Source organism: Coturnix japonica, chromosome 4 (assembly GCF_054131305.1).
Source record: "Coturnix japonica strain WE chromosome 4, WE-NBRP24, whole genome shotgun sequence".
Lineage (NCBI taxonomy): Eukaryota > Metazoa > Chordata > Aves > Galliformes > Phasianidae > Coturnix > Coturnix japonica.
In genome coordinates this window covers 50,745,242-50,763,386 of record NC_140666.1, presented here as the reverse complement: position 1 = coordinate 50,763,386, position 18,145 = coordinate 50,745,242, and the positions used below count along the sequence as shown (strand labels likewise).

The 18,145-nt window shown below is 38.3% G+C and overlaps 1 long non-coding RNA gene across 1 annotated transcript in view; it reads left to right on the top strand.

The window, feature by feature from the left end:
• The window catches only part of LOC107313497 (uncharacterized), a 133,044-nt gene extending 128,275 nt beyond the window's left edge, over window positions 1-4,769 (top strand). Inside the window, exon 4 of the long non-coding RNA XR_001555014.3 lies at window positions 4,689-4,769. This is a non-coding gene — a long non-coding RNA (uncharacterized LOC107313497). The remainder of the gene's footprint in view (window positions 1-4,688) is intronic.
• The last annotated feature ends 13,376 nt before the right edge of the window (window positions 4,770-18,145 follow it).

Genomic DNA, 18,145 nt, shown 5'->3' with positions numbered 1-18,145 from the left:
CTTTCTGAGTTTGATGTAGTATTTTCCATCTACTTTATCTGGTTGTCAGAACTTAAAAAATTGGCTATTGGCTATACTATTGACTAGGAGCTCTCTCTCCTGCCCCCTTCCTCTCTGGAGTAAGCTACAGCCCTGATTCTTCTGCTTGGTCTACAGCAGCTTATGTTTTCAAACCAGAAAGTACTTGTTTGATCCCATGTGTGTTGACTGGTGTGGCATCTCATCAGGCAGTTAGCTTGCATGTCTGCTCTCTCTCAGGGTCAAGTCTTGTTTTTTTCTGGCCAAGGTTACGAATGTAAACCAATGTGTAGTCTGTCTCAAGGACAGCAAGGTGCTCTCAACTTCATTGTTCCCTGTTATGTCAGAAGCCACAGGAGGGTACTCTTGCAAAGGAATCTTTGTGAGAAGACTCTTGCAGAGGTTTTCTCCTGTTGTCTGAGAGGTGATTCACGGCGTCATTCTTTGCCCCTGTCTGTTCTTTACCTAGACAACTGTCAGTTTGAAGTGTGGCTGTTTTTATCTTCATTCTTACTCTGTGCCTTTGTGAAGAAAATAACGGCCATCACTGGCAACTCTGCAGGCTGCTATCACCTGCACTGCTGTAACCAACACAGGAGACGAAGGACCATTGTAGCAGTATCTGGCTAGACTAGATCAATGGGCCTCATCCAGTTACAGGGAATTCAGAAAGACTGAAGGCTGGGTCCTGCACTTTGGTCTCAAAAACTCTATGCTGCAGGCTGGGGAAGACAAAGACATGGGGGATGTGATGCTGATCAGCAGCCAGCTGAATGTGAGCCAGCAGTGAGCCCACGTGGCCAAAGAGGCCAATGGTTCCCACTCTACATCAGAAATTTGCAGGCAGCAGTGCTAGGGAAGGGCTTGTCCCCTTGTGCTGTTGAGGCCACACCTTAAGTGCTGTGCTTTGTTTTTGTCCACTTTACTATAAGAAGGATATTGAGTTGTTCAAGTACATGCCAAGAATAACAAAGTCAGTGAAGGGACTAGAAAACAACATATATGATGAGTGACTGAGGGAACTTGGGCTGTTCAGTTCAGAGAAAACTAGGCTGAGGGGAGACCTGATCACTCCCTGTAACTGCCTGAAAGCAGGTTGCTGCAAGGAGGACTTTGGTTTCTTTTCCCAGGTGGCAAGGTGAAGGACATGAGGCACTTGGCCCCAGGTTGCCTTAGGAGAGGTTTAGATTAGATATTAGGAATAATAATAATAATAATAATAATAATAATAATAATAATAATAATAATAATTGTTTAGGCATTGGAACAGGCAACCCAGGAGAATACAGAGTTTCCAGCCCTAGAGATAGGATGTGGTGCTTAGGCCATGATTTAGCAGTGAACATGTAGTGTCAGGTGGATGGTTTGAGTTAGCAACATTAAAGATTTTTTCCAACCTAAATTATTGTATGATTCTGTGATCTTTATTCCTTGGCAGGACTTGGCATGGATGCAAAGTTTTCTGCGTAATTATCCGTGTATGTTCCTCATAGAATGTAGCTGCACACAGTGCCACTTATTTTGTCAGCTGCTCATCATCAGCAGGAATGTGAAATTTCCTGGGATAACTAGGAATATTCTTTATTATTTGTATTTTTCTTCACTTAGCCTCATAGCCATTGGGTTCAGATACAGTTCAACCACTGTGACTTAAAAAGTTGACCAAGGTTATTTGACTAAGCTTCATAACTAGTCACATATGTGTTCCCAGACTGCAAATAGAAGATATTATACTAAAGGGTAAATAAAATACTGTTACTTTTTTTGAGAACAAAGTGTGCACACAGAGTCAGTGTACACCGTGCTCTCTGGCGTCTGGATTTGAATCCTTCATTTCACCTTACTGTTTTTTCACATTTCACTGCACATACACATCTATGAATAGATATTTGGGTTCATATAGATTGGCTGCGTGTATATGTATAACATGAATACTGAACTGCTATTTAGGTTTATGGTTGTGTACACTTACATATGACCAAAGAGGCAAGAGTCATAAAAGGATGAGCTACATTCTTGCAACAGAATGTGAAGAGCAATGTACATTCCTGACATACCAAAATTCAATATACTAAAATAATGATGTGTGGCCTTGAGGCTTTTTTTCTTATCATTCGTCTGTAATTGGTCTTGACTGCTTTGTAAATCTGATGGCCATTGTAATGGTAGGTGATACTTCCTGAATGACTTCTCTTGTTTCAGAAGTAGTCAGTCTCTTGACAGTGTGCATTCACCGTCTCTCAGTCATTGAATCCATGTATTACACAGTGCAATAACATCTCCAGATATTGCTTTCTGTCTTCTGTGTTAATTCTTCTCTGTGTATATTAATAAGAGAAGACTGCTCCAGAATGAGGCCTTTACTGCTAATTAAAAAGGCTGTGCATTGTGCACATAAAATAGTTCACTCTGTCCTGTTGAGCTTGCTTTTATGGTTTAACCAATTGGAAGTAGCTACCTGTACTGGAATTTATAAGGAAGGTATGCTGATTTAATTAAACTGATTTAAAAGTCAAGTTGTTTAGGCCAGTACAAATCCCAGTGTAGGTGCATTTTGTCCTTTCATATTTAATTCCTATTAGTTAAACTAATAGTTTGTCTAGTGGTCTTAATTAAAGTGCACCAGCTTCTGGATATCTCGCAATGTCAAGCTTATTGTCTCTTTGGCCAGAATTTATCAGAAGATTTTAGACATGAACACAAATTAGAGGGGTTAGCACCATGGGACACTATTCCTATGCGATGAGAAGATGCTGAGGAAACACTTCTGTTAATATAGATTATTTCAGGAGCAAAGAAGCAATGGAAGAAAGTATATGCAATGCTAGGACTTACTAGAAATGAAACACTATGCCATTTACAACTGGCATAGTAATGTTGTTAATATGTGTGAAGTTCTTCCCCCTTTTCCTCAAATGATTGGTATAGCTGGAAAAAAATGTGAAAGAGTGATGATAATACTGGAGAAGTCATTGTGAACTGCCATATAGGTTATGAAACTACAGTCTCTACTCAGATAGCCTTGGACAGATCAACCACACTGTGTAAGAGATGGATAGATTGGGACTCATCTTTTGTGCTTTTCATTTCTGTGTTAATGTTTTGATAAATTCCTGTAGATTTTCAGTGGCCTCTGGTATGGCCATTTCACACACTGCCAAGCTTGCAGAGGCATCTTTCTGGGTTGTGTTTGGATTTAATATTTTTCCTAAAGAGATGCATGAGTGAAGGAACACAGATGTGTCAAGATCTTTTTTCACATTAGGTGGCGATACATCCAAAAATGTTGGCATGGCCGAAGGGAAGTACCTAACACACTAGCAAATTTGACAGTATTTCTGTCTCTTATTGGAGGCAGCTAAAAGGGTCATGATTACTGAGATGATCACAGAGCGCCTTCAGAATGGATGTTACATTTGCCCTAACTGTGCACAGTGGTAAAAGTTTATACATCCATTACAGAGAAGTGGGGATTCATTCACTCTGGCTGATTGGCAGAGCTCAGAGTGTTGTCATCAGTGGCATGGAGTCTAGTTGGAGGCCTGTGACTAGCAGTATTCCCCAGAGGTTGGTGCTGGTCTGGTCATCAATGACCTGAATGAAGGTATAGTGACCACTCTCAGCAAGCTTGCTGATGATACTAAGCTGGAAGGAATGATTGACACACTGGAAGGCTGCGTTGCCATTCAGCAAGATCTGGAGAGACTAAGAATTGGACAGAGAGAGGAACCTGATGAGGTTTAACAAGGGCACCTGGGGAAGAATAACATGCATCTATACAGGTTAGGGGTTGACCTGCTGGAGATGAGCTCTGCAGTGAATGACCTGGGTGTTCTGGTGGACAACTGATAGGTCATGAGCCAGCAGCGCGCCCTTGTGGCCAAGAAGGGCAGTGGTATCCTGGGGTGTATTAAAAAAAGAGAGGTCAGCAGCAGGATCACCTCCTTCCACCTCTACTCTGTCTTGATAAGTCCACACTTAGAAAACTATGTCTAGTACTGGGCCCCCTTGTTCATAAGAGACAGAGATCTCCTAGGAGTCCCGTGGAGGGCCATGGAGATAATAAAGGGCATGGAACATCTCCCATACAAGGAAAGGCTGAGTAACCTGAGTCTGTTCAAGTCTGGGGAACAGAATACTGAGGGGGGATCTGATAAATGTCTATAAATATCTAAAGGGAGGTGGGAGACATAGATGAGGCCAGGCTCTTCTCAGTGGTATGTAGTGATAGGAGAAGGAACAATGGTCTAAATCTTGAATGTATGAAGTTCCATACAAACACGTGGAAAAACTTATTTACCGTAGTGGTGAGGGAGCACAGGAACAGATTACCCAGAGAGGTGTGGAGTCTCCTTTTGTGGAGATATTTAAGGTCCGTCTGGATGCCCACCTGTGTGACCTATTGTAGTGAACACGCTTTAGCAGGGTTGTTGAACTCGATGATCACTTGAGGTCCCTTCCAACATCTGTAATTCTGTGGTCTTCCCATGTCCGCTTAATTATAAGTTGTCAGTTATGTTGCTCATGCTGTGCCTTCTGTAGCACTGGAATTACAGTAGAAACAGAAGTAAGGTTGAGGCTAAAAGAAGCTTTCTACTTTTGAACAACAGAGTGAGGTCTGTGGCAACCTATATTTATTTCATTAGGTTTTTTTTTTTTTTTCCCTGCAGGAAGTCTATAAAAAAGATTTTTATCGAATGTGGATGTGAAAGATACTGTATCAGTGGCAAGATTCCAGGAGTCTCTGAAAGGTAAAGGATAACATGGTTTATATCTCAGTCTTTATTAAAGAATTTATGGTCTATGAATTGTTCATTGATTAAGTGATGGGGTTGCCTTGATTAAAAGGAACAGCTTGTTGGAGAAAGCAAAAAGATGATACTGTTCAGGTCTATTTTTTTGCCAAGTCCTTGAGATCTACTGGTCCTGGAAATGAATAGATGCAGTACCTGTGATTTTAATAAGCTAACAGCTGCTAGTCTTGCAAGGCCTGAAGGCAGCAAGAGATAGGAGAGAATAAGCAGATGGCTTTAAGGAAACAATTTGAAGGAGCTAATTATTGGCTGAGCTTGCCCAGTAAGGAAGTTGGAGAGGCTAGAAGTAACATATTGGAAAGACATCAGAACAAAATACTAAATAAAAATAAAAATAATTTTTAAAAAAGAGCAAAACCAGAAGTACAGAGAAAAAAAGCTAATGAGCATAAAAACCGTAGCAAATAACCAGAAAAGCCTCCCACATTACTACCTGAGTTGCTTTTGGCTCTGGTGAATTCTAGTGCTAGAAGCAATCTGATATAGCATAAATACAGGAGGAGGAGGAGGTAAGAGTGAGCATTTAAGTTGCCTTAGGTATATTGAACAAACTGTTCTAACAAGTCAGGTGAGTCTGTTGTGTTTGTGTTCTCTGCTGTTTGTGATTCAAGCACAAATATGTTCTTCTGTAAGCTTTGTGGGTAGATGGAGGCCCACAGATTAAGATATTAAATGGTCCTCATACCCCAGGAAGAAAATCCTTGTTCTCTCTTACTGTTCTTGCTTATGTACTGCATCCAAAATGAATGAATGAGTTTTATCTTTTGATTCCTGTCCTATTTCATTCTGAGTTTGTGTTGTTTCTGAGTTGTCACGCAAAAAAAAATTAGTCTTCAAAAGAGTGTGAATTCGTGGCTCTCCTGTCATACTGGTAATTGACATAAAGGGTCACTGCATTTTTTAACCTGTGTTCCTAGTACTGTTCTATGGAGACACAACATTGCTGTCCTGAAAAGAAGGAGTAGGCAAAAGAATGGTTGTATGTATTTAGTTAATACTGATTTCAGTTTGAAAGTAAGATTTTACACTGATCTGTGTCAGTACTGTGGTATATTGTCTTCAGAACTGTTTCAAATTTGTGAAGTAAAGCCTCTCAGAAACTCAACTAGCAAGATTTTCAGCTAGCAGGTTTGAAATTCACAGTTTGAAGTGAATCTTATTTTTTTTAAAAAAGAATCCCCCACTACCATTTCATTTCCAGTAATATAACTTCAAAGTCTGTCTTTCTATATCAATATTATCCTAATTTTATCTTTTGGTATTCAATTTTAATTAAATTTTCATGCCAGTTTTACTACTCTAGAGTCAATGTCAGAGTCTGAGTGACTTGAAATAAAGCATTTTCACCCCCAAAGTTCTCATTCCTTGTCAGATTTATTCTTCTACTGCTATATTGTTGTCTTTCTCATGAACACGAGTGTAATTTAGGTAGCAATAGACTTTGATATTTATAGAATTCTCTTTTTTTTTTTTAATATATCTTTGTAATGGAATGCTCTAATGAATGTACATTTAAGGAGTTCACAGTACCTGGAATAAACACTGGGGTGAAACTTGATACTTTCTGATTACAAAAAAAAAAAATGTTAATGCCAAAAATAAGATGTGTGATCTGAATGAAACTCTTACCTGCTGAGGAAGCCCTTAGCAGACATAACTGTCCCACAGGTCATGAGTAAGTGCTTCTTTGGCTGTAAAAATTCAGCACATGAGGATGATATCATATGTTGTCCTTGGATCCACTTGCCTTGAATGTCTTTCTGTCTTTGAAAACTCAGCTTAATAGAGTGACTGGACCACATACTGGTTAACTTAGATGCTGACAGCTTTCAGCGCCTCAGGAAATCTCTTAGGTCTACCATGAGGGACATCATGGTTTTACATACAGAGGTCTGAAGGACTCTGCAATAGCAAAGGGCTGGGGTCACAGATCAACTGGCAGTGTATTACCTATACAAACCTCAGGCTGGGTTTGTGTTGTGTTTTGGTGGATTTTTTTTTTCTTTTTTTCTTTTAGTTTGTTGGTTAGTTCTTTTTTGGAAAGGTTCCTGCTTGGGGGAAGAAAGAAAAAAGGCATTTTGTGAAATGAGCTACTGTTCTGTAGTGTTTGTACTTTTAGGGGTTAGAGAAGAAAGGTATTCTATTCTAAGAATAATGAAACCAAATCATTTATTCCTCTATAATTTCTCTAAAGCAAATTGTTTTTTGTGAGCGGAATGAATTGAGAAGACATTAAGCACTCTGTCTTTTAGTTGCACCTAAGTACTTTTTAATACAAATAAAACAGTGTTCAAATTTACATTTTATTTCATGTCCTTGGTCCACGTTTTGTGTTATTTTTTTTTAAAGAAATGCTGAACGCGAAAAGAACACTATTCCCTACTCAGTGACTCTAAATTTTACTCTTATAATTTCTCCACTCCTAGAATCCCATCTGATGACATAGGAAGTGCCTATGAGACTCAGTACAGATTGATTCTGTCAAATACTATATTGCTGGGAAAACAAACAAAAATTGTTTTGGAGTATATATGTGTGTATATATATATATCTATATATGTGTGTCTGTATACACTCTTGTGTATCTATTCAGAATTACAGGAGAAGCTTTAGTAATGATGGGGTCAGACATAGCTGGTAGTGTTTGTTAGACATCTTTTAGTCTCTTACTCAAAGTGCTGAAGATTCTGCAGCAAAAGTACTTTCACCCTGACACTTTTGCAGTCAAATCTTTGTTTCTTTTAAACATTTTAAGTTGTAAAACCCCAGCTGCAGATATTTTGGGTACATCTAACAGATGAACTGTCAGGGATATGTGCTTAGTATTTTGAAAGATAGAAGATGCTGTGTCCTTTTCAATGCTTTGATAGCACTGACCAGGTGAGAGGATATCCTGAATGGGTAACCACTGTAAATAGCCTGTTTAATTGAACTGCAGGGTGGCTTATTACTTAAACCCTGCAGACAGTGTCTCAGTAAGGTTGCACTAGTTTAACTGGCTTTAAGGTGGCTTATTTAAATATTTATTAAGTAAACAAGTAGCCATGAAAAATTAAAAGATGTTGAAGAATGGCTTTTACTGGGGGGAGAGGGAAACACAAGTTATGAAGGGTCATAAACATAGATCTTATGTCAAGCAATGGTTCTTCAGTGCACAGCATGCAGCAAAGTTTACTAGACTTCCTTCTGGATAAATTAATTAGGTAATGTATTTAATGTGTCTAGAGTGCTTTGAAAAATATGAAGTGCTTTATAACTGCTAGGAAATTTATTTCCTAATTTGTTAATTGCATATTTATTTCCAGAGGAGTTGGTTTTTTGCTTGTTTGGTTTTTTTTAATGTGGAAATTCTTGGCAATGACTTGAGCTTTATTAGTACCAGGGAGACATCAAAGATGGTATGCTGTCAGTTGATTTCCCAACTAACAAAATCTTGGAACATTTTATGCCTCATAGGAATGTGGGTGGGTAATATCAGGAAGGGAAGAATAGATAATGATTTAATCTACTTCATGACAAATTTACTTGGAGTCACTATTCTAGGACTGCACTGGGACAAGTCTGAAGTGCATGTAGTACAGAGAATTTCTTGGATCACAGTTTGGAATGGCTGGAATTCCTGATGAGAGGTTATAACCTTGCTTTATTTTAAGAAATAACATTTTTGGTTTGTATAATAAGTAGAGCAATGATGTTAGCATCAGCATATGGAATTCCTAAACTTTGTCATAAATGGAAATAAAAACAGCCCAGTAGCAAGTCCTTCTGCAAAGTTTGTGTGTAGAAAGAGGTTTGCACAGTGGACTATAATTTACAAGGGGGCTATTGTCTGTTCTTGTTAAAGTTCTAGAGAACCCAACAAATCCATCAGTCCCTGTAAGGCCATATATAATGCGGCAAAAAAATTCAATACATGATGTAGAGTCTGCTGTTACTCCTGTTACTACATGCTCTGCCAGGTAGTCTTTAACTTTTCAGCCAGTTTGAGAACAAATCTAAACTAATTATTGCTTAGTAAAACATTGGAAAATAAACTTAAGTGGAGTAAGAATGCATAAAATCAGAGGCCTGAATAAGGTTCTTAAGTTCAAATCTCTAGAAATTTTAATTGTCTAATTCATGCTGACTTGGTGAGAAGTTAGGTTTGTAAATAGGATAGCTGGTGGATTTGGGATAAGCTAAGGAGCAAGCCTTCATTCTTGTAGGACATTACATGGTGTGTTATAGTGAAAAGAGACAGTAACTGTCTAACTTACTTTCTCTACTTGAACAAGCAAGCTATCCATTAGAGGAATGTTATTTCTGCTGTTAAGGTGCTGTTGGAACTTAGGAGTAAAGTGTAATTTTATAGTATGCATTTAGGAACATGTGTGTAGGTAAGGACATGACACCATCCACCATTCTTAGGATGATGTCAGTCTGCTGTCAGCCTTCTGGCCTCACCAAATATGAATAAGATACAGATACATGTTCAGTTTGAAGCTTTCTAGTACTGGTAATATTTTTACCTCTATTTTTTTAGAGGTCTGGTTTACAGGATTCTGATTTCCTTTCTTCATTTCTTACATTTGCTCTACTGTTGAAATCTGACACTGTCATGTTAACAGAGTGAAGCTGCTGGTATGTGGGAAAGTGTTTTACTCTGCTTCCTAATCTTGCCCTAGTACCGATATGAGCCCTGGAGCCTTATTTTCCAGCTTTTCTTGTAAAGTTGCTACATACTTCATAAAGAAAAGACAAATCCTGTGGGGAAAGGATATTGTCTCGGAACTCAATTTGTAAGACAAATGAGAAAGAAACAAAAATGTCACTGCCTCATTATTAGCCTTAAAATGGAATTGGGAAACATGGATGAGCTCCCTCTTCTGTGTACAGTAAAGAAAATAGCATATTTATATAGATATAAATGTTCATACCTCCCAGAAATCTGTAGCAAAATATCTGCCTTTTCTGTTCAGTTTGCTTTCCTTGATTTCTCTTGAGTAGGAGTCATAGTGCTAGGGAGGCCTTTTGCTGCTTGTACACTCACCAAATCACTAGCACATGGAGTTGAAGAGAACAGAAATATAAAGAGCCTCAATGACATTTTCCAAAGATTTCAGATTATTTAAGAATGTTAAAAAAAATATTTGGCCTTTTTATTTACAATGCTTTTCATTTCTGTAGCTTAGCACAAATTAAAATATTTCTATTCTTAAAGAGTTTTTACTTCTGTTGTAATAAATCATTAGTTAGGGACTGATCCAGAAAATATGAAGCAGATTTAAGGGTAAAATCACGTAAACTCCCATGCCAAAACAGCCCATACTTAGTTTTCTGTACCATTCAATGGAGAGCCACAGGTTGCACTAAAGTTTTCAGAGGGAACAATGGAATGCAGAATCTCCTTCTTTCAGGCAATGTAATTACCCTGCCTACAACTTTATAAATCCATTCACTCATTCGTTTTCTGACATTCTAATTCTCATTCACTCATTCTCTCATTTTCTCTCCTCTGAAAACATTCACCATAAATACAAGTTATGCAGAGAGAGGAAATACTTTAATTTTGTAGGTGAGTACAACAGTACAGGATATATGTGTTGTTCCAGGCATCGTTTCATGTTAGAGGCTGGTTCCCTCTCTGAGACTGTGAATCATGTGAATGGTTTCTGGAAAATTGAATTCTCATGAAATGTTTTGGGCTGTAGGGTAATTTCAGTAATTTCAGCAGAACAACTTCATTTTTGAGGTACAAAATGCAATTTTTGTCCACATGGTCCTTGTTGTTTTGAACCTCTTTGTTTTTTGTGCTAACTAGAGTATTATCTGCTTTCAATAGCCTATGTAAATTAATTCAGATTATGACTTGTGTTATCATAAAGAAAGCTCTCATAAATATTGCCTAAAGTTACTTTAGATCTCAAAATTCATGGTCACTGATTTTTCGTGAAATTCTGCAAATTTCCAGTGGAAAGCAACTTTCCCACTGCAGTTTATCTGTGTTATTTTTCTTTGCCCCTCTCCATTCCTCTTCCTGAGTTGCATATTTGTTTCTTCCCACATCACCATGGTGCTTTTTTTGTCAGTCCTCATCAAAACCAACTGTATGACAAGCTCTTACCCACCACTGAACTAATATTGGCAAGTTGCTGGTGATAGGACATGTTGTCTGGGAATTAGTTAATGAATTCTGTTCATTTATTTTAAATTTTCTTATGGTAATGAGGCTGAGAATATACAGGGTTTGTGCATGTTATCTAGTGTTCTCCTTTATGTGACCCTTATCTGCCTGCATTCTGTTGGTTTCACCTTCCATCTCATTTGTGTACTGCTGTTTTATAGTCTTGTAGTATATACAGCAGACAGCACAAAGAAGCACAGGTCTGGACCAGAATGTGTTTTGCCATCATGCCAATAAAAGATTACCAGTGTATTTACTGTTTTCTCTGAAGCTTTTGTGCTAAGCTTACAGTGGTGCATCAGAATCTGGCTTGAAGAAGCAGAGGCTGTTGTATTCAAGCAGCCTTTGGAATTTGGAGGACAGAAGGAGAAAGGCAAAGGGAGATTTTCAGTCAGTCTCCATAAGATATGTCTCTGCTATTATTTTTTTTCAGCACACAGCTGTTGAAGGGGTGTGTACAAAATGTACGCTTCATGCCATTATCAAATCTATATGCACCATTTATTACCGTATAACTGTCAGTACAGCAAATGAAACAGATTACACATATAAATGATAGGCTTTGGCTAGCTAGCATATCACTCCAGGTAAACAGGGTTGTGTACAAGTGCTCACATCAAAAATTGATACTATTTTTCTTAAACAATTTTGCATCTCATCTTGTGCTTTTATCAGCATTTTTAAACAATGTTCACTGTGTCTGTCCTTGCTCTAACAGCTTTGTTGTAATAGATTAGGAAGTAGCAGTGATATACATCTGACTTTGTCAAGTTGATTAATGGAGACTGAAAAAGGGGTAGCATTTTGCAGTGATTCTCTTGGCCAGTGCTGTCTTCATCAGCTGAGGAATATATTGCTGAAATGCTGGAGTTTGCACATACTGCGACAGATGGGTTATTATTGCATAATTATAGAATCATAGATTATCATGTGTGGGAAGGGACCCATAAGGATCATCCTGGCTTGGATCAGGAATGGTGTGGTGGGCAGGACTAGGGAAGTAATCCCCCCCGAAATCCTCACTGGTGAGGCTTCACCTCAAATACTGTGTCCAGTTTTGGTCATCGCAATACAGAAAGGACCCCAAGGTGCTGGAGCAGGTCCAAGGAAGGGCAACAAGGCTTGTGAAGGGTCTGGATAATATGCCCTATGAGGAGCTGGGGCTGTGTAGTCTGGGGAAGGGGAGGCTGAGGGAAGACCTTACTGCTTTCATCAAATACCTCAAAAGTTCTTACAGCGAGAGTGGGGTTGGTCTCTTCTCACTGGTGACAGAATGAGAGGAAAAGGCCTCAAATTGCACTAAGGGAGATTTAGGTTGAGTATGAAGGAAAAACTTCTTTACAGAAAGGGTTGTTAAGCACTGGAATAGGCTCCCCAAGGAGGTGGTTGAGTCACTATCCCTGAATGTGCTTAAAATCCATTTGGATGTGGTGCTCAGTGACATGATTTAGTGGTGGGCTGTTAGAGTTAGGGTAGTATGGTTTGGTTGCAGCTGGACTTGATGAGATCTTTAAGGGACATGAGCCACTCCTCACATGTCTTGTTCTCCCAACCCTTTCCCAGCTTCAGAGCCCTCCTTTTGAATGCTCTCTAATTGCTCTTGTATCCTTCTTATGTTATCAGTTAATTCCACACCAGGCTTGGCATCAGTTTCACAGAAATCTTGATGTGACCTTCAGTGCTAGGTTTCATAGCTGGAACTGACTCTCACTCACTACTAGCATTACAAGACTCACATGTCTGGTCTGAGCACAGTGGTGGTGAGGCTGTCTTGGTCACTGCAGACTTAACTTGAATGACACTGTAAATATCTGTGCTGTAGGTAGACCCATGGTGGAAGGTTTTGTTTTTTATTCTTCTGAGGTGAAGAGACAAATTGTCAGCTCTGTGCAAAAGCCATCCAGTATTTTATTCCATTCTTTAACTAAGGAAAACCCTATCTTCTCCTTGTATTTCTGACCTGTTTAGGGCAAGTACCAGAGAGCTGTTTCAATCATTTTAGAAACAGATGCAGTTAAAATACTAGCTTACTCAAATGTCAGCTATGTACTGCATTCCTTCCTCATATTGCAAAAGCAGATGCGGTTTAGTTTGTGTGCCACAGTGATGGAAGACACTCTGGAATGTCGTCACTCACTCCAGAAGGGTTTGAAAAGGGCTTATGCCTTTTCCATGCACAAATGATCAGAATGAATGAATATCTTGGAACTGCCAGGGCTTTGTTTTATTGTGTTATATGTTTGCTTTTCAAACAGCTTCTCCATCACTAGAACTGGAGGCTATCTACATAAGGGATTTCCTTGCTCTTCATTCTGGGAGACTGAGTGAGGTCACAGATACTCTGGGTCAGTGTTGTGTTCATTTGGAATTCAGTTTCTTCCTCTCCTGCAGAGAGGAACTGCTTTACAGCACCAAAGTTAGCAAATCAATCACAAACATTACCTCAAGTCTAAAAATGTAGCTTACAGTGTCTGCCTTTCTTTCTCTCTATTTCTTTTTCTAGCATAAAATGCAAGTGCCTACGTATGATAATGAGGGCTTCTGAAATACTGGCTTGTTTGGTTTTGTTACTCTGTCTACAAACAAAAATGAAATTATTTTAGCCCCTGTTATATTGTACTTGAAAAGACCTGCATTGTGATGGAGATAGTATCTATCTACCAGGACTAGAATTTTACAGAGGAATGTAGATGTGTTTTATTTCAAATCTTGATTCTGTCATGCAAATGCATCTTATTTTCGTATGTCTAGCATCATGCTTTTTTAATAAATCCCTTCTTGTTGATATCTTTATACATCAAACCAAAAGGAGACGTTTTGGAGGATATGAATAAAATAAGAAGCAACATCAGTGAAAATTTCAATAGAATCGTCTCTAAGTCTGTATAGGAATTTCAAATTGTGTTTCTTGTTTACAGATCAGTCTGCATATGTTTGTGTGCTTGCTTCCAGGTGGCAGGTAGAAATGGGAGTGTAATGGGGAAGCAAATCTGTACTTAGTGTTTATTACATACCCAACCCCAGGTTTTCTCTAAGTCTTGAGATCCCATGTCTGTTTGGTGCTGCATTGAACATTTGAATCAGGAGGAATCCTTACATTCTTGTCTAAAGCCTGTTCTTAATAAGAAGTATAGTTGCTTTTCACACATTTTTTTCCCTGCACCCATGTCAGCCACTGTTTCATTGCCTATGTGTTCCTGTCTACAAAGATATCTCCTCTGTACTGTGTGCTTAGCTACCTCTAAGCATTTATTTTTTTTATCTGATCCTAATATACCAAGCCAAAAAGCCTGCAAATCCATAGCTAAAATTCAGAGGCCTTGACTCCTTAGACATACTCAGAGCTAATCTGATGGGCACTCTGACCATGCAGATATGTTGGTGTCATTAATGCAAGCATCATTATTGGGCACCACTATGCAAACTTGGGGTTCTGTAATCAACCTGTATCACTTAGTTTAATAGCTCTTTCTTCAGAGTCTGAACTTTACCTCCGAATGCCTCAGTTCTTGTATATGTAATATTTGTAAAACATGGATGATTAGAATAGGATTAATTCACTTATAGAACAAAACTTTACTAACAAGGATCTGATCTTAATTGATTCATTCCTTAGTATTACACTAAGACTTAAATAGAGATTTCATACTCATTTCTTGTTTCCTGTTTCAAATTCCTCTGCTGACTGGAATTTCTTGATAATAGTTTTTATTTTTTCAATTGAAAAGTGATGATATATTTCATGGAAATGGGTCACTTTTAGCAAAATTCTAAGTTTTAGAAAGATTGAGAAGCATTTAGAGATTGATCAAGCATCTTTTATTGGAATTTTCTAAATAAAGACAGAAATCTTGGAAGTTTCTACTGATTTTCCTCCACTGGTACTCGGTCATTTTTGTTTCAAAAAATAATGAAGTTCAAAATCAAAATGAAGTGTCTTAAAGTTATTAAATGTTTTGAAAGAGTGAAGGTGCAACTTAAGTGTTTCACTTAGTTTATAACAAACAAACAAACAACTTGGTTCTCCCTTTTCATTCTGAGGATAGAAAACATTTCCTAATCTGAAAAGTGTTTCTAATCTGGGCAAACTTTTCCACCAAGTTTGTTAAAATTCCATGTTTACTGTTACCCAAATCTATCGTGTCTGCCTCCTTTTCAAAGTAGGTAGAAAATGATGTGAAATTGTCTTGTAGAAAATGTATCTCATAATGGAATATCACAATTTTTCCTTGTTTCCCTTGACTACATAAATTTCCATGCATGCTGCTCTGAAAAATTAAAACAAATACTTCTATTTTCAGATGCTTTCTCATGCAGACTACAAGATGGCTATGGTTCACTGACGTCCACTGAGCCTCCTCTTTATTCTGGTCACTTTTGATTATGAAACTCCTCACTTCTAATAACTAAATAAAGCTGATGGGCTCTAATTGTTTAGTTTACTAGATTTTATTTCATTCTAATGGGAGTACCATACTCTGGTTTATTGGTTTGCCTATTACGTGGATAGTGGGTCCTGTATATGTCCTGATTATTATATAATATGCAGACCCAGTTCTGCTTTTAGGAATTGCAGTAGGTTTGCAAGTCTGAGTGCCAAATGAAGCAATATACTACCAAGGGGAAATCAAATCAAATGGTTTTACATTTCCAGTGACAAGAAGAAAGGATTACCCTTGTTCTACTCATACTGAAAAGCAATTATTCTGTAATGAGGATCAAAATAATCATCCTAACAATGAAACCTTGCTGTGGCTTTAAATACTTTTAATTTAATACACGTTTGGCAAATTATTGACAGTCGTTACTTTTGATGATGTTAGGGGACATCCTTGCAGTTTTGTGAAATAATAAACTGATTTATAACCATGACATTAAAGGATGATAGAGATTATCATGGTTTTAAGGAACAAACATACAAAAGGAAGAGATTTTCCTAAACTTCTAGAAAGTGAGGGGTGTCCTTCAGAGCAGGTCATGCCTTAGTTTCTGTTAGGAAGAAGGGAAAATATATCAAAGTGGAATAAGGTTTGAATATGCTTGATGCAGGGCATATTTGAAGACAAATACGAGCTCCTGAAGTGTTGTTTGGAGATGGTAAAGCTGTAGCACAGTTCTGTGGCAAAAGGACCTCTGCTATGGCTGTGCCATGTATCTGAAAGACCTGAACCCACAACTGTTTTTTCAGGTAGTGCTGCTTCATTGCATTACCAGATCACAAGGCCTAATAAGACTCACGGTTGTGTGGAGCCCTTACCTGGACATTGGGGGTGATGGTTGCAATGTGCTGCTGTCATCTGTGAGTTGAATTGACGTCATGGTATTTGGCCTGCTAAGAGACCTGCAGTGCAGATGGCAGACTGTTTTATGGTAGCTTTCCACTGAGCAGCATTGAACCTCATTTACAGGGGAGAGCTTAATCAGAGCGATGGCACTAGATCCAGTCTAAGGCAAGACTTAATGAATTGCCTACATTGTGGGTCCCAGTTGGGCTCCAGCGTCAATGCTATCCATATACTGATCTAACTATTCTGGGCCTCCTTACTTGTTAGTGTAGACACAGTCTGATTTAACAGGACCATCATGTTACTGTCTCATTTAGGAATGCAATACGTATAAATTTGCATAATCAATACAAACCAGTCCCAATTGCTTTGTGAATAGGATGCTACTCAGGAGACTGACTGTAACACAAAGATAAACTAAAACAACCTTATTAAGGGGAATTCTTATTTCATTGATGCAAGTATCTTGCTGTGTAGCAGTGAATCAGCTAGGGAGCTGGTGTCAGACAGGGCTAGGAACAGGACAACAACTGAGATGACAATTAGCTGTGCCCTATGACTCTGCAAGGGCCTCTGAGTGGCTCTCTGAGGGAGCTGACAGCTTCTTGCTGCTGCAAGTGCCCTGTGTTCAGGTGGCAAGCTAACAGGGAAATAGTAGTACTGAATAGTGGTAGAAGATTTAAATGAGAAGACAGAACTCATCAGTGGAAATGAAAAGTGTTTAGGAGCACTAAGCAGAGTTCAATTACATATTCTCTGGTTATCACTGCTGTTATAAATAAAGTAGCTTAATGGTAATAATGCACAGTGAGCCATACTCGTGTCAAACCCTGCATGAGTGAACATTGTGGAGAAAAGACATTTTCATTGTCCTTCACAGAGGCTGGAAAGAATTATGTCCCCCAACTGCGTTGAAATAGTGAGTGCAGGAGCATATAGAATAGGGATTGTACTATGGCCTCTTCCTGGCTGGCGGAACCATCATGGGGATGCATGTTCCAGCCCTTCTTTTTGACTTCTTTCTGAAGGCTCACACCTCATTGCATATCCTGGCTGTGTTCAGATTTTGGAAGCAAAGAAAGGTGATCTGTGTCTTATTTCTGAAGAGTTACTTTCGATAAAATTCTGTCTCATTGAGATAACTCCACCAGGGTTTCACCTTCTCTTTCAAGTAATTCCTCTCATCTTTAGAACATCAGAGTTCTGACCTCAGTTCACGGAATTCAGCCATTCAAAGGATTCAAATCCAGATTCCTTTTCTGTAATGAAGTCTGCCTACAAGCGAGTCCTTATAAATAGGAACTGTTCTTCAGAGATAAAATCCAATAAGAATAGAGGGGAAAAAAGAAAAAAGAAAAAAAAAAAAAAAGATAAAAATGTTGGTGCTTATTGTTTGTTTTTTTATTGTGTTTGGTTGTTTATCTTTGTTAAACATCCTTTAAATTTTTTTTTTTCAAGCTTCAATGTCATTTGAACTTTTGCAATTCACTCAGAATAGATGCTTAATAATATCACATATTATTATATTATTATCACATATCGTATATCTAATATGAGTAAGACAAGGAAAACGTATCACGAAGAAAATACAGGTAAAACAATAAGTTCCACTCTGTTATTATTATCTCTGTAAGGTTCAAATAAGGGAAACTCTTGCCTTTATTTGGCATTCTTATAGTTCTTGCTGTCAAAATGGGCTACTAAATTTAGAGGTTTCAGTGGAAGGTATTGATCTTGCCAAATAAACAGTTTCTAATGGAAGAGTGTGTGTTAGGAAAATGTTAATCTATCTTCATCCTGAGTATCAAAAGGAAGTGTGTCAGGCTGCAGAAGCATGGCATAACTGGGCAGTAATGTTACAGCTA